Genomic DNA, 16,243 nt, shown 5'->3' on the forward strand with positions numbered 1-16,243 from the left:
GATAACTTTTATTATTCTTCGACTCCAGATTCCAAGCATCTTTAATACTTAGTCGAGCACATATTGCTGTCATGACCTGCTGTAAACGTGGTCTATCAAAGAATAGAAATATGTTATTGCTCCACAGTGTGAAAATTCAGGTGCATTAGCAGACACAAGCTTCTTGCAGTGTTTCTGCTCAGTCCTCATTTGCAATGATCTCCAGCCACTGCAGGCATATTGACTGTAAGTTTCAGTTTATTTTTTTCTGTAATGCAACTTCCTGGAACATTTCCATGTACTTAGGATGTTTTATTTTACATTTTCACTTTACTGGGTCGTTTTTGTAGATTACACCCCCTGCCGGTGAGCAGCTTGTCCTATTACAGAAATGCTGCTGCAATCTGGACATGCTTATCTTCTCCCTCTTCTAATGCATTCAGTAGATACCAAAATGCATTAAAAATTGTGAAATCAAACCAATGCAGAAACATATCTGATTTTCAGAGCAAATATTTTTTAAAGGAAAGAAAAGCAAAGCTACAATCAATAACATGCAATCTGTTTATGTCATAAGATGTCACCATCATGTTACTGTAAAACAGCTTTGAATCATATTGATAATTGTTGATACTTCAAATTCCTACCACTCCACGGCAGGGAGCAGAATGACTCAGCCGGTATGGAACATCAATACTGATGAAACCTCAGTTGACCTGTACAACTCTGCACATGCTGACAAGCTTTACAAAAATGTATGTTTTCCCGTTGTTGAGTACACACATCATCTCCATAGTTCCTTGTATGCCGTGTCTTATCTGTTTGCCATTGGATCCATGGCAAATCCACATTTGAAAAGCACTTCATAGATTGGAAGAGGTATAAAATACAGACTTCCGGATGCTGTTCTGGTGCTCTGAATATGTGCCGTCTGTCTGGTGATGAAGGTCACTTTGAGCTCTGGCTAATTTCCAGACGCACTAAGATCACTGTGAATGGTGGCCAGGATCAGAGTGTGAGAGGGGGAGGAGAGAAAGCACAGTGATCTGGTTTTCTGAAGATCAGCAGAGCTCTGCACAAGATATTTTGTTTACAATATGGTTCACATTTTGTAATTATTATTACAATAATACAATGTTAGAATTATAAGGAAGCAAAGTCTGATACAAAACAGCAGAAACCGGCAGAGCACATGGTAATTCTGGTCATAACAAAAAACATCGTTCTCTTATCATCTTAAAACAAAAACTAGGCTGCAAAATACCAATAATAAAAAAATATACTTGAAATACATCAGATTGAGTTTCATTTGTTGGTTTGAATTACTCAAAAACATTCATCTTACATCTATATTGCATTTTTAATTCATATGGAATATAAAAAAGACATGAAACACGAGTTTGAAGAAGGCATATGTAGACAATTGATCATACGAACTACGAAAGAAAACGTATAACAAAGATTCAGAATATGCAGTCTCCTATATGACTGAGGCTATGTAAAATGCTAATGTGATAGATTTTCCAGTAGACATCAGGTTGGTTGTAACTGGCATGAAGCCAATGGCACTTGGCCAGATGGTTTGGTTGATGCACATAGGTGGTTTGTCTGTACTTGGGAAGAGTGGAGATGATTCATGAACCAATGAGCGGATTTGGACCGTACTTTTTCTGCTTCAGAATATTTATTCAGAATTATGAAGTGAACACCATCTGAGGCATTTATTTCAATCTACTCTCTCTACAAAATTATTTTGTAGTATTGGACAAGAGACACACGTTGAACTTGCTGAAGTTGTCTTGCAGTGATTTCAGATTTTTCTTTTATCTCTCATTAATTTGCTATTGTATGTGCAACATAAACTTAGGGCCTCATCCAGGATTCTTTTAAACTGTTCCTGTAGTTTTATAAGTAACAGACATTGCTGTGACTGTAGAAATGGGTTTAAGTGAGAAGCCATTTTGAATGACTTCTGACAATCAACGGAAGTCACTTGAACTCTGATGTCAGTTTTTCACAAATTTCCACTTAGAGATGGACCAAGAAGCCACATTATGTTAAAATTTCAACTTACAATGTTGAAGATCTCTGGTCATTTTTGACTAACATCCAATATAGCTGCCTAGCATATTAACATAATTAAAGATGTTATATTTCATCTTCTCAATATATTTGTCCAATAAATATATTAAGAGTCAAAGGCAGCAACACGACACCTTGTGTTGCTAATAATGTTTTGCCAATAGTAATTAGAACAACAGTCATTAAGTTGCTTTTCCAATGTAAAAACATTATGTATTAAATTTCTAATGAGACACTGCATTTTGTTTTTTGTTGACTGAACAGGCACCAAAATGAATAGTAATAATTGAAAAATATAACTATGTTTAATCAATCTGTAAAATACATTAATTAAATTGTTTAATTGAATTTCTGAAATAGATTAGCTTTTATATAATATTCTAATTGACTGACATGCATTCCATATAAATATGATGCTATTTCATTGGGTCACATTCCCATAAAGACATTATCTCATTGACTGCCCTAACATTATCAAGTCCCTGGGCTGCAGTACAAGGGAGAGTTGAGAACACATTTTATCCAGTGAAGTACAATCCATGCAAAAACAACAGAACTGCTGTCAAAAGAAGATACATTGCAGACACACCACTAAAAGTGCAGTCTAGACACAAAAAAATGCACCTATGTTTTTCATCATGCCCACTGCCTCAAAATAGAAATGAGCAGCCCATTTAGAGGGAGAACCTGAAAAAAAATATATGCTTGATTAGGTTTGCATTTGTCCCCTCTCAGAAGAACTCAGTAAAGTAGAAATCATGTTTTTTTGAAGTGCTAAAGTAAAAAGTCTGTCTTTGTGATCGCTGTTAAACAATAAAAAGCTCAAAACACTGTCGACTTTTCAAAGCTGAAGCTCAACTATAATATTAATTTGATTACTAAAGCTGTAAAATCCTTCAGAACGCAAACAAAAAAGGCAAAGGTTACAGATGTAGTTTGTATTCTATTGCTGATTTTACAAAAAATTATATAAATTATCTTTGATCAACAAACTATCAGTAGACTCATCACATGCTGTTTGTCCTTTTATAACATCTCTTCAATATAATTATACCAATTAGTAAAGCTAATTCTAATGGTGACATTATGCAGCTGTCAAAGGCTCCCTTAGGGTCATTATGCAAGCTGAATTTTCTGGCGGTTCATTTCCAGGGATTTTGAAACTATTTTCTGCCGTGTCTGTGCAGCACAGACACAAAAAGAGTGTCCATCATCAAAAGATGAAGTTGATAAATTGTCTGCCTCGCTAGAATTCCTTGCTAGACGATTTTCCAGACAATGTAATGGCTGAGCTGATAAAGAAATCAATTTTTCATGTCCATCAATCTTATTTGCTTCCTTCTCTTCCCGAGCACTGAGAGCTTCTTCCCACCTGTTATTTCTTCCTCATCCTCACCTGCCTCCTCCTCCTACCACCTTTGTTCCGCCTACTCACTCCTCCACCTTTCATCAGGCTTCAGCACTCTCATAACTGCGCTCTCCGTTGCCTCATCTCCCTCCTACGAGTTGAGCACTTTACATGCCGCCATCTCGCTGAATGTGTGTGCGCATGTGTTTGTGCGTGTGTGCCTGCGTGTCCACGCGCAAGCACGTCACACAGATGCTGCATTGCAGGGCTCTCTTCTGAGGGCCCAATCGCTGCAGGAGTCAGAGAGGCAAGGGATACAAGTTGTTGTACCTTGGGGTGTAACTGTGAATGTCCTAATGCATTCGTTAAACGTGAATTTTGTAAAGGAATGCTTTATGTTTCTTACTGTATATGAGCACTTGGTGTCTATAAGGAACTAGCATGAATGTATTAAATTATAATGCCTTGGAAAAATGCTTTTATTCCTTCATTTTAACACTTTGACAACTACAAACCTATATGATTTCATCCAAAAGCCCATCCTAGCATCCTCGTCCAGTCCTTAGGAGCTTCTACCTTACAGCTCATTTATTCAATTAAATAAATGACTCATTGGCAGGACTCTGCAGAGCTGAATGACATGCTAATGAGGAAATTTAGTCATTTTATCCAAGTGTATGAGAAGAGAGATATATCTAACAGTTGCAGGATAATAGCTATAGGAGTGGACTTGGGCACCCCTGTGATAAACTAACAAAGTAAATGTTAAGTAAAAAGAAAAGTGGCCCTTGGCCACTCGGATCTAAATTTTACTGTGGCTCTGGTTGTGTTTATGGATATTGCTCAGCTGGAAGGTGAAACTCTTCCAGGAGTTTACAGTCTCACAAATGTTCTTCCATTATAGGCCTTAGTTTAGCTCAATGCATTTTTCTACCTGCTAAAGATAAAGAGCCTGAAGTGCAGTGCTGTCGGCATCTTGTTTTTGCATAATGTGCCATATTAGCAGTTTTGCTAAAAGATGTCAGCATAAGTTTTATAATCAGAGAATATTTAATGTAAGTGAGGCTTTGTGCTGATGGAATAAATACTAACAGCTAAAATCTGAGTTTCAAAGATGTTGATGTTTTTTTTTAAAGATTCATATAAACTACAATTATTTAATATTCAGTTCATGGGTTGGTAAAGATATGATAGCTTGTCATTATTTGTCAAGCAATCATGATAAATCATGACAGTCATGATTTGTTTTCTTTAAGAATATTTTTTTTTAAATAATAGGCCACTTTATAATTGCAAAAAAGATAGCTTATCACTGATTTACGCTAGCTAGTAATTTTCATCCTGACATGGTCATTCTTAACTGGTCTCTCTGAAAATGTGTGAAAATGGTAAATATACAATTTTTTACATCACCCGGAATAAACAACTCAGTCTTTTAAGACTTTTCTATACACTGTCTGTTTGTGAGAGCAGATTTTTTTTTTCTGTAGCTATAAGTAAGATGCAAATGCTACTTCAGCACATTTACATCCAAGAAATAAATTAATTTTGACATAAAGTGGTAAAATCTTTAAAGCAGTAATAAAGTGCACCTCTGAGCAATCTATCTAATCCAGTAACATGCCGAGAGATATCCTTTTTGTTTAAAATTTACCAAATTAATTTAGTATTGGTTGGCACGGTCACGCTGCATTAGGTTTTTCCTGCATAAAGATGCATGTTCTCTCCCTGCATGCATGAATTCTCAAGTACTGTAACGTAAGCAAACAAAAAAAATCCAAAAAGGATTTTAATACCTCAGCTCTTTGTTGCCAAAATATAAACAAACACAGTGGTTGTGGAAGAGTAAACAAGGACAGACTTTAAAGGGACTTGGACCATATTATTCCAGATGGAACAGATTCTTAAAACAAATTTCCCACCTAAGATTAAACCCAATTTGTCCAGAATGAAATTAACTCACACGCACACATGCACACACACACTGAGCATTGTTTCTCATTCATATTTATCATCTCTTGCAATTTTTATTATATGATGGCAACGTGTGGTTTTACTTTCTTAATTAATTCTTTCATATCTAATTAGACTACATATAGTCTTAGTTATACCTGGCTTTTTAAATCTTCTCAACATAATTTAAACATTTACTTGACAAGTACCAAACTATTTCAAATGGTTTGGCAGTAATAAAATGTACATTGCCTTGCAAAATTACCAGTTTCTAAGATATATGTCAGTGGTAAAGAAATTTTTGTTAGAAAGTCATAAGTCATGTTTGAGGTTTGACAAGTAAGGCATGTTGGTCAAAAGAGAAGAAATTTTAGGGTATTTTTGGTTTACAAGCAAAACACTATATGTGTTGGAAAACTAATACTGTACATCTATCTAAACACACCCAATGGTGAAAACTAGTGAGAGTTTATGAAAATATAAATTGATTATTTTTTAGAAAAAAACTTTTTGAGGTAATAAAAGACTTTTGGATCTCTGTCAAGACTTTCCTTACAGACAAAACCAAGTTTTTTGGCATTTAAAAATTGACAAAAATGTCTGTGTGCAGATGTGCAAAGCTGCTAAAGACATCCTAAAATACCTGTAATTGCAGTATAAGGTTCTACAAAATATTGATGAATGGAGACTGAAGACAAATGTTGGCCATCATTTCATATTTTCATTTCTAAAACAAAATTAATCATTTTCATCCTACTTCACTTGCTTTATATACCACAAAAAAAAATGGTAAAAACAGAGAACTTGTGTTGAAATGTGACCAAATGTACAGAGTTTAAGAAAATTACGTTACCAGAGCAGGGTAATCTTTCTATATTTGTGTTGCCATTGAAAAATCTTGATGTTTTTACTTTTGTCACAAAAAGTCCATCTGACTGCTTAAACTATTTGTTTTACCATTTGACTTAACCACAAAATGTTGCATCAAATGTAAGCAATGCTGTTTTGTTCATTAATAAAACTTTGTAATAATCTGAATCATCATTTTGTATTTTGTGAATAATAGAAAGAAACCCACATCATTCAGCCGCCAGTCTTCAAGAATCCGATCCAACCTGAATACCTGCTGTCATTCTACAGGCTCACAAAACACATAAGCCGTTAGAGCGTGACTACCTTTCAGTGGGTCTTGGTGTTGATTGTCTCACTAAAGCAGCTCTCCTCTTCCCACTCAGTACCCGCTTCCCACTCATAGCTCCCAGCAGCCTGCACTCACATGTACATCCACCCACACAGCCATTTCATCTGTGGAGGTAGCAGCCATTCTTTCTGTCTCTGTTTCTCTTGCTTTAAATGTTACTTTTTTTCCCACTCTGATAGATATTTATCACATCTCAGAGCTTCAGGACAGATAAATGTGAGTCTGAGCAGAATTAGTTTGATGCAGTAAAATGGTTTTTGCTGGTGTTGACTTTTTACTTGTGTTGCACAAATTTCACGTTGCTGGCAGCGTGATGAGATATGAAGCGCTATTTCTGTCACGATATTGTACAGAGAGTAATCGATAAACTGATTTCATTTTTGGTGAAAATGCTAACTTATTGATTGTGACTGTATAGAGAGTTGGGTATGTATCCATATGAGGTCGAGTTCTTACCTCTTAATAGGATCAGGGACTTTGGAGGATGAGTCGAGATGAATTCAAGGAATCGCTGTTGCTCCAAAATGTCACAATGAGGGAATTGAGATTCTCGAAAAAGCCCAGTGATAAATACTCCAAGTTGGACCTGTTAATAATGAAAAAAGAAACACTTTTTTTCCCCCATTTTAAGATCATGGCAGTTTCCAACTCAAGTTTCAAAACATTTTCTCAATAAGTGCATGTCATCTAGGCTACACTACATTGTGATGTGTAAAAAAATAATCCATCCAAAAATGTTGAGAAAAATTCTACCTTTAAATTTTACGTAATTTAAATTTAGTCAGTGTTTGTGTTTTGATAAAATCATTATGCCAAGAGCCTTTTCTTCCGTATATTAGATAAATCATTATTTTATCTATACTTTACTTTTTTAAACTAGTAACAGTGTTTAAAAAGTTCTGTAAAGTCATGCTCCTTTAGTTTTTAGATAAAAATGGCACAATGTTTACCTCTCTTTGAAATGTAAGACAAAAGAGCATGAAGTTTACCTAAGACAGATGTAGAAACAGTCACAGCAATAAGGTGATTTCCCACAAATGCCACAGAATAAAGATTCCCCTCTAATTTGGAAACACCCTATTTAACTTAATAGCTCTCTGCATTATTCATGGTGTTCTGCCTGCTTCTCTAGTGCTTTTCAGTTCTACACCACCCCATAATCCACCCAAACACTCAGAGGTCAGATACAGTCTCTTGATTCTCTTGATGTCTAAGAGTTGAGAAACCCATTGTGTTGTGACCGTGTTTCCCATTACTGGTTCTCAAGGCACACTGGCACATGTTTTAGATGTGTCCTACTTTAAAGCACCTGATTTAGTTCATTGCAGTTCAATAAGATCTTCATTTTTAAACACAATATAACCTGTGACACACCAGGCTGGACAAGGAAGTTAATCTGTCACCATGCAAACAATGAGGACAACAGTAATCCAAAAGAATCACAGTTCAAAAACTTCAGCAGTTTTCGTATTTGATTTTGTTTCTCCAAAAGCTAAAAAAGAATAAAAAAAAAACTTCCTTCATGTTCTGAGTGGGTGTGCCAATAAATATGGACGGTACTGTGTGTACAGTAACCAAGACAACTTAGATACAAACTTGGAATCATGAAATCCTTTGATGCACTCAGTTACCAAACTTATTGTTCAGAGTATTTTGAGTTATTTTAATAACAATGTAATTTTATGTTACTCTAACGTCATAAAGTATTGCCTCTCAGCTAAAACTGGACTCAAACTTCTCCACTTGTGATTCATGCTTTGATTTGCAAATATTTCCTGTAAAAAAAATAAACAGCATACAACTAATAGACTGATATGAACCTATTCTCCACTCTCACATTCACAGATATCAGTACATCAGTGACATTATAAAATGTACTGCATGATAGACCTTTATTAGCATAGACTTTACATTCTGATGAGGGAGTCAGCATTGCCAAGAGCCTTTTCTTCCGTATATTAGAAAATGCCTCTTAATGTTCTCATATCACTCTGGATAAATGGGTGTTCCGAAGGATAAATGAAAGGAAGATATGGCTGGACGCATTAGATGGTAATAGAGTTCATTTATAAACGTGCAAAAGAAGTTAATACTCAAAACTGAACTGAAGTAACACTTTTTTTTTAAATGCCCACTAATTTTACTGAGATATAGGAATATTTAAAGTGCTGAAAAGTTCAGTTTTGAACATAAATGCAAGTTTTGAAATTCATGTAGCTTTTTAACAATAAGACTGTGATGAGGTGAAAGTGAAGGAGCATGTCGCAAAAAAGTATTTCTGCTTGATAAAAACAACAAAAAAAAAACATTATGGAAGAAAATAAGTTTGTAGACCAAATTTGATGCCATTTTTTTTCCAATTTGAATTAAACATTTTATCCACAAAAGTTTCCACTGAGTAGTTTTTCTACAAAAACAGTGAAATTTCATCATTTGATCAGTAAACACTGGCCTAATAACAGGGGAGGTCTAAACTGTGACCTCCTCATCATTTGTAAATTAAACATGCAATCAATGCTTTTCTCCAAGGCTGCACAACAATATAAAGATATACAAAATGCAGCATTGGTCAATGTCCACTGTATCCAGCTACTGGGGGAAAAATGTTTTTGTCATATTACTATATCAACAAGGTTTTATTAAAAAGTGCTTAATTAGAAAGCAACTGGACTTTTGCTGATAACTTGGAAGATGTTTAACCTTTCACCCAAAAGGCTTCTACATTGAAAAGTATTTTTAATCAATAGCACTGGTTAACTGTACCATGAGTTACCTATCCAAAACAAAAACAACAAAACTGTCTTAGTGAATAATTTACTGCTTTTTCCCTCTAATTTGAGTGAATTCTACAGATATTATTACTTAGCTAATGAAGTCTGACAGTTTCAGTATGACAAGTGTAACAATGACTGTCAGGTTTTTCACAGATAGCAACAACTTCCTCCGCTATTTTTTCCATATATGAGCACCCTTCACACATAATATGAGTCATGAACTGACTGAAAGGAAACCAGCTACAGCTCCGGGATGCAAATAATCTCAGGAGACGACAGATTTTTTTGTTATTGCTTCAACTCTGGATCAGCTGAGGGTCACTTGTGAGTCACACATTAGACAGAGGCCTTGCACAGGCCTTTATTTCCTGTGGCTCGCTGCCCACACAGCATGCACTATCTCAGAAGACAACGTACTGTAGACAACTTATGGCACTTCATCTATCGCCTGATAACTGCATTTTTAGTTACTTTTATAACATTTCTAAGATGGCAGCGTGGCATAGTGGCCCAGCTGTGGCCATAAAAACCAATCAGAAACTTATAGAAATAATCTGTCAAATGTAAACAAAGAAAGAGCTTTAAATCATGCACGCTGATTTATAGCAGCGCATGTGAATTCTCATCCTCACTCAGTCATTCTTCTATTCTGAGGGCAGCAATCATCAAGCTGCTGGACAGTAGCCACAGCTGCCCTTAGGGACACTGACAGAGGCTGCCATGCCATGAGGCCCACTGACTACCGCCAGCAACACAGATGAAGTGTCTTGCCCAAGGACACGACAGAGATGGACAGAGTGGAAACTAAACACGAAACCCACGGCATGACCATTGCCACCACTTTCGATTATATCTGGATATGTGGAATTTTCTTTTTTTCTACAGTCTCGTGTCTTTTGTAAATGTTTCCTGAAGTCCTCAGTTTTCAACAGTATGACTCAGACAGCTATTTTAAATATTTTTCTCATTGCAAAAAAACTCCCGGCTTTTCTGAATAATATCAATAAATCATCCCCTGCTGTACAAAATGTGGGGCCACAAACAAAATAAACATCTGTTAATATCCTTCATCGTATCAAAGGAAATAGATACTTTCTATGCAACGTGCGGTTGAGTCTTTTGTTTTGTTTTTATTTACATTTTCCGCTTTTGCCTATTTGTAAGGATCATAATGCTGGGCTTTATGTATTTTTTAGTTTTATGTCAACATGCTGTCTTTCTGATCAGTCCTAAAATGCACCAAAAATGTTCTTTGTATAAAATTATCTTTCTTATCTTTCTTAGAAAAACCTCCACATTAAACATTTTACCCACCCAGAAAGCAGGTATTTTTATTTGGTCCTAATGTTGGGGCTTTGACTTTCAAACTAACCATTCTTGATTGCTAACTCCAAAATTACTTCTAATTAGAAATTAATGGGCAATTACCACAATAAACATCATTATTGGAGAAAAGTATTAGATATAAAATAGTAATAAAAATAGCAATTCGTTTAATATTAAACTTCTACTTTATGATGTTTCCAAACCCAAAAATTGTCTGGGCTGTTTTCATACCATTTGAACTATTTTTGTGTTCAAACGGCAAGATATTAAATTAACTAGTAGTCAGCTGTTTAAATAATGATTTTATCCTTTCAGCAAAATTTGTGTTTGTAGAGTCCTGAATGTTCTAGTAATTTTTGAATATTTTTTATCATCACTTTTATGGTTATCACAATAAATAAATCACAGTAATAGAATTTAAGCCCTTAATCAACCATTGCAGTTTCTAACGAATATGTCCTTATTGAAACCAAGATAAAATAAAGTAATCTGTGCATTTTGCTACCAAAGAGATTAATTACATTTCATATCAATCTTTAACCACAATGCATTTTTACAACTCACTAGGCACAATAAAGGTTTTATATCTACCATATAGGATTCTCTTCATGGGCAGCGTGGCAATGCTGTATTTCTGTTATGCAACAGACAAACACACAGAGATGTGACCCTGAATCTACACACATCCTGATTAAGCACACGAACAGAGAAAGTGCTTTGTTGTGTCTCCTGAGACTGCACATCTTGCAGTCAGTCACCTGTCAGCCCACATTTAATATAGACTGTAAAGGTGGCACATCTGTGTGTGCGTGTGTGTGGGGGGCGGGGGAGAGGGGTGCGTGTGTGTGTGGGGGTATGTGTGTGCGTGTGTGTGTGTGTGTGCGGGAGTGTGCGTGTACGCTTGTCAATGTCTTTCCAGTGATCAAGCTCTGCTTGCTGTGAAAATGCAGCCACCTCATGTTTTGTGAATGAATCTACAGAGAGGTATTTTGTGCTGATCTCTTGATGACCGTGAGAAAATAAAGTTTTAGATTAGTTTTAGATCGGTGTCATGAAAGTAGCTTAAACAGAATATTTTATGTGAGAATTGTGTATTATTAATGAATATGTGCTCTAGGACTATGGCCATCACCTCCACCTACATGATGCTGCAGTGTAAAGTTATCTATCTTTAGACTGCAGTCATATTCAGAGAAATATAACCATTTTGAACATTCTGCAGTGGTATCAAATTTTCACAATTTCTTCTTAGCTATTTCAAATTTGTAAGTTTTGAATAGTATAGGATGGATTACTATGAAGTTTAACACTAATTCTAAGTAACCTGGTTTGGACTGACCTTGACTTTTCCTTCTGGGGCTGACATTTAGGTTTTTAGTCACACACTATTTCAGTCACTGGAAGAATTGCTGTGATGTTTGTTTGGTCGATTGACTTTACCCTTAGGGTGACCTGCTTTGACATTTCACCCAGTGACAACCTAGGTCAACATTAGAACTGTTCAAAACTTTGTGTATGACCACAAGCACAAAGTATACATTAGGTTCATTGCTACTATCTGGACCTGTTAGTCATAGGAAAGTTTCTAGTGTCCTTGATAGCATGTCTTTATGCTGTTTGCCATTGTTCACCTCTTATATTCAAAACAAACATTCATGGAGAGCCTTGTTCAGTATGTGGTGACCCCACTTTTTACACCATTCTACTCTGGGCTGTCCAATTATATTATTAATTATATTATTTCAAAGCTCAAATAAGTGTGTGCTTCCACATTTGCCTCAAATGTATCATCCATGTTCTCAATAAACCCCATCAGCCAGTCAAATTCCTACAAAACTGTCAGATAGTTTAATGTTTCAATTCAAATTGTGCACATATTGCACTTCAGTTTGAATATGCTTTAATCATTGGTGGGACTCTTGAATGACATTGTTAAATTAAAAGTCGTAATAACATGAATGTGGAAAATGCCAATAAGAAGTTAAAATTAAGATATGACAGATTCTTAAATATTTTTCACGGTATTGGACTAAAGAGAAAACCTTCCAATTAAATGTGGATGTGAAATAAGTTTACTAGTAGTGTTCTTTCAAAACGCAAACTGAGTGAATTTTAGCTTCTCAAGGGTTAACTTTAGTTAAATAAAGTTTAGTCTGTTTAGTTAAATAAAACTGATTAATTTTAGTTGCTCTTACTATGTGGGCAGAATTGATTATGTTGACATATTTATTTGTATCTACATGTCACAAACAAAAACCAACATCCTTTATCTGACCTATTTATATTTGAAATGCTCAAAAAGCAGTTTGTCAGTATGACCAACTAGGTCAAAGACAAAAGCTCATCTCAAACAACAATGCCTTTACAAAAGAAAAAAGTTATAGGAAACATTCTCCTAAATCTTGTGCAAACCTTCCCTGAAGAGTTGCAGGTATTATAGTTGAGAAAGGTTGACTGATTATGGGATGTTGCTCAAATGAATGTCCATAAAGACAAACAATCAGGTACATTTGGCAATATAGTATATTTTGTATACATGTTTAAATGGTTGATATGCATGCCACAATAAAGAAAAGGGGCAAAAATGGTGGCAAACCATGCAAATGAGAGATTGGAAAAAAGAGAGAACCAGGAAGGAAACATGGACAATAAAAGAGTCTAGCCTGAGGAGTGGGGGGAGTCTGGACCATTACATCACTGCTGCAGTGGCTGACAAACATCCCTTTTTCCCGCCCCCTCTCTCTCTTTCTCTCTGTGTGTCCTCAGACACCACCAGTGAATAACATTTACAGTGTTGTGAAAATGGGTAGGACCCTGAAAATATTTCCTCCATTTTTGTTTTTTTTTTTGTTTTGTCATATTTTCATGTTTCAGATGAAACAAATTTTAGTACTGAATATCTTTGGTTTCCACTGACTATTTTATTCATTAAGGGGAAAAAAGCTGCACAAACAGGTGAACATCCTCTGACATAATTTTCTGGTAAAGAGCAACGTTTTTGATTCCATCAATTATGAGTAGCCACCCAGGAATTGGGAAGTGAAAAGCAAATCTAAACCCTCACACTACCATCTCCGCCACCATGTTTGACTGTCGGTATAACTGTCTCTTTCTGAAATGCTGCATTAGTTTTAGGTCAGATGTTAGATAATCTACACCTGAGAAACTGTTGAGTTTTTTGTGCTGGAAGTGCACAACATATATTTCTTAAAGTCTTGATGACATTAGGGAATATCATCTGGATATTTTTCTGTGAATGGATCAGCAATGGTTTATTTCTTGGAACACTCCCATGCAATCCAGTGTTACTGAGTGTTTTTTTTATTGTTAAATCTTGGACACTCTCATCATCTTTTGGTTCATTTTGGTCTCTCCTGGGAAGGTTCATCTGTGCTGTTTGTTTTCTCCAAATACAGATTATTTGAATCATTTTGATTCACTGCATTAGAAATGTCTTACCTAAATTCATTTCCCAAACTAATAGATGTCAGTAACTTTGCTTTTCTACAGTTTTTCAAATAGTTTTAGATGATTGTTGCTTTTTAATATCTTTCAAAAATCATAGAACTTTTATGTAAAAGATGTATTACATCCCTAGGTCAGGTAATTATCAGGCTAGGTTTGGCAATAATCAAACAAAAAGGTGATTGTCCTTTTAAAAGTAATAATTTAAGAGTAAAATATTTCCCAGAACTAGCATAGTCATGGTAACGTCCAAAATATAAGCTGCTGTAAAAAAAAAAACTGCATTCTTCTTCATTCAGTCTCACATTACTCTGAGATGACAGAAAGATAAATTGTTTGCACATTTCACCCATGATTTTATCCAGCAGCTACTGTTTCGTTTTTCTCTTCCTTCTCCCCCCTCCAGTGTTTTTGCTTTATTTGTCTGTCTCGCCCCGTCATTGTACTTTCAGATGTGGCAGATTCCTGACATCTGCCTGACCAGCCTGATTTGTATCTGGCTAAACACTGACCTATAAATCTTCCCAGGCTTGTTGCATTGTTCATTCAATGCAACAAGCCGCCCTGCCTGCCTTCCATGCTGCCCCGTCATTTTTATCTTTATAATAATTAAGATTATAAAGTATCAAGAGTGCAGCAGACCAAGGTTGGGACCATTTGGCTTTCAGGTTCAGCAACCAGCTTATTTGACAGAGGGTGAGGAGAAAAGGAGGGATTAAACAGAGGTAAAGGTCAAACAGACCTGCTGGAAAATGCCACAAACGTTTTTCCTTCACAAAGACAGTAGGGAAAAGAGACAGAGGAAAGTTTTCACATCAAATACTCTCATTGTGTCTGAATTGTGCAAGAAAAAAAATGGCTGATGGACTGGAAGTAATGACCAATATTAGTTTTAGAATCAGAGATTTTTGACGAATAAAACATGTTCATATTTAGAAATTGAAAAAAAACTAGGCATAAGAAAAAACACAATCAATGAGAATAAGAAATAAGAAAGCTGCTTCAAGTTAGAACTATAATTTTTTTGTAGCATTCTTGTTGTAGATTTACCATAAATCTCAACCAGCTTCCCATCAAACTAAAATCAGCAGGCAAGGTTAAAAAGATGGCTGGAAGCAAGGTTGCATTTTTTACTGTGTTAAAATTAAGCTAGTCAAATTAAGCTCCACTTGCAAGGGATCCTGTAGCTAATTGTAGGCAATGCAAACAGAGAAAAGAAGTTACCCTGCTCCACTTGTCTCATGTCCAAAGCAACATGATGGACAGCTCCCTGTTTCCCCTGCTGCTCATATTGGGTAGGACTCAATATGAAAACAACAATTAAGTTTGAAGATAAAACAAGAAATTGCATACGTGTGGTGTTGCCAATTTTTTTCTAGAATTACTTGTTCTCATGCATGTTTTCCCTCCCAGTCTGTGCTGCTGAATGTGTGGCAACTGCATATCCAGGTTGTTTCACATTTAAAAGTGCATCATTAAAGTAAACCAAACCATATGAAGGTGAATTGTGTTTATTAGACATGCTCAACATCCATCAAGTCGTGTAGTTGTTGAGTTTCCATTCTGTAAATTAAGTTGTGTGGTTTGCTGTAAATATGAAGTTTAGTTTCAAGTAGAACAACATAACTTTAATGTTTTTAAGTATCTGTTTTCTCCATGGGAAAAATAAACAAAAATTTATGTCTGGCATCCCTGCATGTTAGTTAAAAGTAAGAAGTTTAATTTGTTATGGGTTTTGCACATTCATTACTGCTCTCTGTCTCCCTGCAACAGATGAATGAACATTAAATAAACTCTAATCACATTTCTTCACAATTTTGCTCATTTTGTTCCTAACAAGTCCCATATGGACTGACACTTGCTCTCAGTTGCTCACTTCATCTTCCACAGCTGTCCTCAAGATTTTGCTATTTTTGTCCCAAGAAGAAACAAACATAACTTTCATTTGAAGCTGATAACAGAATATGGTTAAACCACAATAGTTGAACTCTGGGTAGCCCTGCAGTTTAGCTTCAAATAACAATTTACAGTGGTAAATTAGCCAAGTTTAAAACTTTCAATTTGTTGACACCATGCAAGGGATCATGAGCAACTTCAGAGGAACACATAAAACAA

At 35.6% G+C, this 16,243-nt stretch overlaps 1 protein-coding gene across 6 annotated transcripts in view; it reads right to left on the minus strand.

Annotated features, from left to right (window-relative positions):
• Positions 1–16,243, minus strand: part of map2 (microtubule-associated protein 2) — a 76,596-nt gene that overhangs the window by 35,174 nt on the left and 25,179 nt on the right. For all 6 annotated transcript variants that reach the window (XM_055032375.1, XM_055032373.1, XM_055032372.1 and 3 more), the window contains exon 3: positions 7,020–7,149. The gene's annotated coding sequence lies outside the window, so the exon portion shown is untranslated. The remainder of the gene's footprint in view (positions 1–7,019; positions 7,150–16,243) is intronic.

Source organism: Poeciliopsis prolifica, unplaced genomic scaffold (assembly GCF_027474105.1).
Source record: "Poeciliopsis prolifica strain line A6 unplaced genomic scaffold, Auburn_PproV2 SCAFFOLD007, whole genome shotgun sequence".
In the NCBI taxonomy this organism is placed as follows: Eukaryota; Metazoa; Chordata; class Actinopteri; order Cyprinodontiformes; family Poeciliidae; genus Poeciliopsis; species Poeciliopsis prolifica.